This window comes from Heterocephalus glaber, unplaced genomic scaffold (assembly GCF_053883595.1).
Source record: "Heterocephalus glaber isolate CG9 unplaced genomic scaffold, H.glaber_assembly_v1.0 deba00001673, whole genome shotgun sequence".
Classification (NCBI taxonomy): Eukaryota; Metazoa; Chordata; class Mammalia; order Rodentia; family Bathyergidae; genus Heterocephalus; species Heterocephalus glaber.
Genome location: NW_028258410.1, coordinates 22,367,894 through 22,374,288, shown reverse-complemented (window position 1 = coordinate 22,374,288; position 6,395 = coordinate 22,367,894). Strand labels below are relative to the sequence as shown.

Sequence of the window (6,395 nt, the reverse complement as noted above, 5' to 3'; positions counted from 1 at the left end):
GGGCCAGACTGGGCAATTTAGGGAGACCCTGTCTCAAAATGGAACAAAAAGGCCTGGGAATGTAGCTCAATGGTAGAGTGTTTGCCTAGGTTAAATCCTCACTACCATAAAAGAAAAATAACAATAACAATGGTATTCCAGAATTAGGGTATTTGGGCCTCTGTTGGCATGGTTCATATACTACTTTGCTTCCTAGAGAATTGAAAATGATTTCCCTTCCAGCCCCCCAGCCCCCACCCCTGGGGATTGAATCCAGGGCTTTGCACTGGTCTCTGATCCTGTTTTTAATTTTGCGACAAGATCCCAGACTGGGCTCAAACTTCTGATCCTCCTGCCTCAGTCTCCTGAGCAGGCGGGATTACAGGCCTGCACTACCACCCTGTCTGACTGCTCTTCTTGATTATTATCAAAAAGTAAAAGTCTTTTGTGGAAAAGAGCTTTGAGAGTCACCGACTAAACAGAGAATTGGGAAGAGATGAGCTGTATTTCTATCACACAGATACACAACAGGTTTAAATAATGCAGAGCATAGATAATAAAATATATTGAGATAAATAGGATATGATGAGTTTGGGGATGGTTGTTTTCTTTGTTATTTGTTTATTTGGTGCTGTGATTGAACCCAGGGCCTGGTGCATGCTAGACAAGTGCTCTGAGTTATATACCTCCAGCCCTTCTTTGTTTTTAATACAATTTATTAAATTCTAAGCTTATGTAATTTAATTTTCAGTAATAGGTATGTTTAGCAACCAATTCAAAACATTCCTAAAACTTAACTCTGGTAAACTAGTACAAGCTGACACTAGCAGCTCTAGCTTGACATCTATAAAAAAATGAAAATGGGAATAAAATGATTGCTAAAACATATCCCCTTCTAGTACAAGCAGTATTCCTCCAGGTTTAAGTGAACTAACTAGAGAGGAAAAATTACCCCATCCAACTCATCAAGACAGGCATTTACAAAAAAACTTTACCTTTTCTGTTTAATAATTATTTATCAAATTTTGTAAGACGTTTTACAAGTGTATATGTATGTCAAGTGATTTATCTTAAATATCTGTAGTTTATCTTTTTGGGGGGGGGGGGCAATGGGGTGTTTATTTCACAACAGAGCCACTGAGGACCTCGCCTGGGGCCACCCCAGAACTTACACTGGGGCACACACGGCTCCAGACACAGTGGGACACAGGTGATAAGGACAGCAATCACAGGACTGGGGTCACAGCTGTAGGTGGGCGCTGGCATCCACAGAAGTGGAGGGGGAGGGGCCCTAAACGACCGGGATCCCCCGGGCCTGGGTGTTCGCCTGCCTCGGCCTACTTGGCCAGGGGGTTTCTGAAGTTCTTGCCGCCGAACTTGGCCTTGCTGCCCAGCTCCTCCTCGATTCTGGGGATCTGGTTGGACTTGGCCAGGCACTCGGATCCGCTCGGTGCACCAGTCTTGATCTGCCCAGTGCTGAACCCCTCCACCAGGTTGGCGATGAAGGTGTCCTCAGTCTCCCCTGAAGGGCGGGACACCGTGACGCCTCAGCCGCTGGACTGGGCCAGCTTGCATGCCTGCAGGGACTCGGTCACCAAGCCGATCTTGTTGACCACGAGCAGCAGGCAGTTGCAGGCCTTCTCGCTCATGGCCTTGGCGATGCGCTTGGGGTTGGTCACCGTGAGGTCATCGCCCACCACCTGGATGCCCGTGCCGGCCGTGAACTTCTGCCAGGCCTGCCAGTAGTCCTGGTCTAAGGGGTCCTCGATGGACACCCCTGGGTGTCCTGACGAAGGACTTGTAGAGGTTGGCCAGCTGGTCGGGCAAGATGTACCTGGTGGAGTCCTACTTCCCACAGACAGGAAGAACTCTGATGCCGCCACGTCCATGCCAATCACCACCTTGTCCTTGTAGCCAGCCTTCCCGATGGCGTTCTTTAGCAGCTGCAGGGCTTCCTTGTTCTCCATGATGTTGGGCGCCAAGCCGCCCTCTTCGCCCATGTTGGTGGCGTCCTTGCCATACTTGTCCTTGATGAGGTTCTCCGGATTGTGGTAGGCCTCGGTGCATGGCCTCCTGGAAGCTCACCGCCCCACGGGCAGTATCGTGAACTCCTGCATGGCCAGCTTGTGGCCCGCGTGCGAGCCGCCATTGATCACGTTGAAGGCAGGGACCGGCAGGATGACCTCAGGTTGCCGGCCAGGTCGGCGATGTGTCGGTACAGGGGCGCCCCCTTCTCCGCAGCGCTGGCCTTGCACACGGTGAGGGACACCCCAGCATGGCATTGGCCCCGAACTTAGATTTGTTCTCCGTCCCGTCCATCTCGATCATCAGTTTGTCGATCTTCTCCTGCTCCACCGCGTTCAGTTTCTTGCTAACCAAGGCAGGTGCAATAGTTTTATTGATGTGTTCAACAGCCTTTGACACACCCTTGCTGGTGTAGCGGGTCTGCTCATTGTCATGCAGCTCCAGGGCCTCGTAGATGCCAGTGGAGGCGCCGCTGGGCACAGCAGCTTGGAAGAGACCTGCGCTGATGAGTGACCAACTTCAACAGTGGGGTTCCCACGAGAGTGAAAGATCTCTCGGGCGTGGATCTTGAGAATAGACATGTTGGATTTCCGACCACCGGATCTAGTCGCCCAGACGAGAAAGAGGGCGCTGCAGACACAGAGGTTGGTGTTAAACTGGCGAGATGCAGGTGCCCTGCGACCCCTAGCTGCTCGCTCCGCCCGCCCGGACTTCATGTGTAGTTTATCTTATGTCAGCTCTACAGCAGTTTAAATTGTTGTAAAGCTTAATATATTTACAGTGTTGTGATCAATTGTGTACAATTATCTGATCAACAATTATTGTAATGATAGAAAAATTTAATATCTTGTCCTATGGTCAGATAAGGTAAAATAATAATTCATTTTACATTGATATTTTAGGTAAAGAAATAGACTTAATTAATATGCTTAATCCTCTGAATTATAATAAAAAATTTTAGTAGAACATGAAGTGCAGATTTGAGTTCAGGTAGGAAAAGAAATGATGCAAAATATCTGTCAGAGAAGAGTCTGTCCATGTATTTTTAAAATACATGTTTGCAAGTATCAAATTGCTAGGGCATTTAATTCAACTGCAAAAGTTTAAAAAATGATGTAACTGTTTTCCTTTTGCAGGCGTGAATCTACTATTTGTTGGAAATTACAAACTTCACAACCATTTGAACTTATGATGAAAAATGTTTTGTGCCTGAAATAAGAGACAGATAATAAGAAAAAAGAGAAAAAAAGGTATTGTGATCCATTTCAGACAATGTTTCTAAATGTGTACCTTGACTTAGTACAATTGTCTTACATGTATTGTATGTTCTTTGAACTATTAGTCTGGTTTTTAATCGGTGATATGATAATTAACTTTATAAGATCTTATAAATAAATGAATCTGATGCTGGAAAAATAAAAGGGAGGTGGAAGAAGGGGAGAAAAAGAAAGGAATTGAAATGTGTTATGTACATGTACTAATTCCCTACAGTGAATGTAATCATTATGTACTGCAAATATGTACTAATAAAAGTCCAAAAAGAAAAAAGAAAGAAAAGAAAAATGTTAGATGCCTACTAAAAAGTACACAGTTTTGGGCTGGGGATTTAGCTCAGTGGTTCCGTTGGCTGCCTTGCAAGCGCAAGGTCCCGAGTTCAATCCCTGGTACCAAAAACAAAAAAATAAAGTACACGGTTTTAAAATAATTTAGGCTGGGCATGGTAGTGCATATCTATAATCCCAGCACTTGAGAGGCTGAGACAGAATTGCCTCAAGTTTGAGGCCAGCCTGGAATACATAATGAGTTCAAGACAAACCTAGACTATATAGAGAGACCCTGTTTAAAAAAAAAGTTAAAATTGGGGCAGGGGATTTAGCTCAGTGGTTTCACGGCCTGCTGCACAAGCACAAGGACCCAAGTTCGGATCCCCGGTACCAAAAAAAAAAAAAAAGTTAAAATAGTTTAGAGAGTATACTAATAGAAAAACGGCTATGTTTACAGTTAAGTGAAAGCTTGCCAGGCCAGGTGTAATGACGCACACCTGTGATCCCAGCACTTGGGAGGCTGAGGCAGTAGGATCACCACAAGTTTGAGACCAGCCTGAGCTATATAGTGAGTTCAAGTCTACCATGAGCTACATGGAAGGCCCTGTCTCCAAAAACAAAACCATTTCTGAAAACTTGTCTATAAAATTGTCTTGGTCCCTTGGAATTAAGGAATTAATTTCCCCTTCTCCGTGTTCTGAGAATCTCTCCCAGGGCATGCAACACATTTGAACATAATTATCTTCAGATTTATGGGTATGTTTTTGGTTTTGTTTGGTTTGGGTGTTTGTTTTTTGAGATGTAGTCAAACTTATCATCTTCCTGCCTCAGCCTCCTGAGTGCTGGGATTACATGCATATAAAATACTTTACTCTGTGCCTCAGTTTCCTCATTTGTAATTTAGGGGCATTATAATTGTTAACTTGATAAGAATATTGACAGTGTGATGCTTATTAGCACCACACCTAGCACATGCATGTTTTCTATTTTTATGATCAAAGAGGTCTTCTTGGGGCCAAGGATTTAGCTCAGTGGTTTCACTGCCTGCTGCATAAGCACAAGGACCCAAGTTCGATCCCCTGTACCAGAAAAACAAAAAGGTCTTTCTAAGAGTTATTCCCTTCCCCAAGAGGTCCTTACCCATTGTTAATGTGTAATCATGTCATGGATCATGGGATTCTCCCTTCCAGAATGGTGCTAACCCTCCCTGGTCTTCCTCACTCCATGCAAATCCTTCTCTGTCTCTAGATAATGACATCCTGGACTTTTTTCAGAGGCCATGGAATGTCCAGCCACTGCCTTGCATAACCACAGAAACTGGGAACACTTGGCTCGGAAGGGTCCTCCCAGACCATTCAATACAATACCCCTTTTATAAGGCAGGCAAACCATGATCCACACAATGAGTCAGCATTCACCCTAGGTATTTTGAAGAATTCTAAAAATAACCCCTCCAATTACTCTTTCTATTTGTTTTGCTTAATTTTTTCTTACAACATTTTCCTTACTGACATAACATATTTATTCTTTTACTTGTTTATCATCTCTTTCCTCTCCAGATGTGAGTCTCATGAGGCCAAGAACACTGTTTTATCCATACATACATCCTCAGCACCTTGCTGAAGGCCTGGCACATCATGTTGTTGTTCAGTTAAAGTTTGCTGTATGGTTCTGCAGATAAAAATTATGGTTATAGAAAATAAAGGGGAAAGTAACAAAACTGTCTTATGAAAATTCACTGGTGCTGTTTCTATTGTAATAAAAAACATAAAACTTTACATTCTAAGGAGGAACGATGTTTATTTAATTCTTACATCCAAGGAGAGACTTACTTCCAGTAATTATATATTGGCAAATCAGCATATTTGCAAAGCGAACAGCTGTTTGTTCTGAAATCACCAAAGAAATGCACTTTGCTAGCAGGGTTTATTTGGGTTTTGGGTTTTGATTTTTTTTTTGTTTTATGGTGGCACAACTGAAATTTTGGAAACTTGATTCTTGTTATACACAAAATGAGTTAGCTTCCTGTGGCACTTGCATGTTAAATGTACCTGCACTGGTAATGGTCACTCAGAATGTTAATAGAAATGTGGATAGTAACTACAAATAAACTACTCAGGGCACTGGAAATAATTTGCTGCAGGGATAATTGGGTGGATGCCATGTGGGTGCCTTTTCTTAGAGGCTCAGACACAGTAATTCACTCGTTGGTCGTTTACCCAACAAATATTTGATCAGCTCTTCAACAGTTCCCTGATTACTGGACCGTAACCTCCAGCTACCTAGTAGGCCAAACATCTATTTTATGCCAGACTCTGAGATGGAAACTTTACATGAATCTTCTGTACCTTAACCCAGTTCTTGTAATCACATTATTACAAGACTCTTACAAGATCTTAAGGGATTCCTTAAGATCTAGGATCTAGGAGTTATTAGAAAGATCAGTAGGGCTGCAGACCAAAACTGAAAGGAAAATAAAAGCAGTGAGATGATGCTATGGGCTGGTGGAGACTTATCTCCAGACTTTTATATGTGTGCGGGGGGGGGGGTACGGGGTCTCGTTAAGTACAGAATTTAGACTGGTCTTGAACTCATGGTGATCCTCCTGCCTCAGCCTCCTGAGTGCTGAGATTATAGACATGAGCCACTACGCCTGGCTCCATCTCTAAATTTTTAAGACTGCACAGTCTTTTGACAGTGTCCCTCTTCCCCCTACATGTGTGTGTCTCCCTCTTTTACTTTTTTCTTATTGGGTCTCTTATTTAGTCTGAATTTGAAGGTCAGCAAGTCTGATTGACCTGCCCAATGGTCATTGTTGTTCCCTGAGTGAACACTGTAGGCTGGACC

The 6,395-nt window shown here is 43.6% G+C and overlaps 1 pseudogene; it reads right to left on the bottom strand.

Moving 5' to 3' along the window:
- Positions 1-1,311: 1,311 nt before the first annotated feature.
- On the bottom strand, positions 1,312-2,585 carry LOC101700473 (alpha-enolase pseudogene; annotated as a pseudogene).
- Between the last annotated feature and the right edge of the window lie 3,810 nt (positions 2,586-6,395).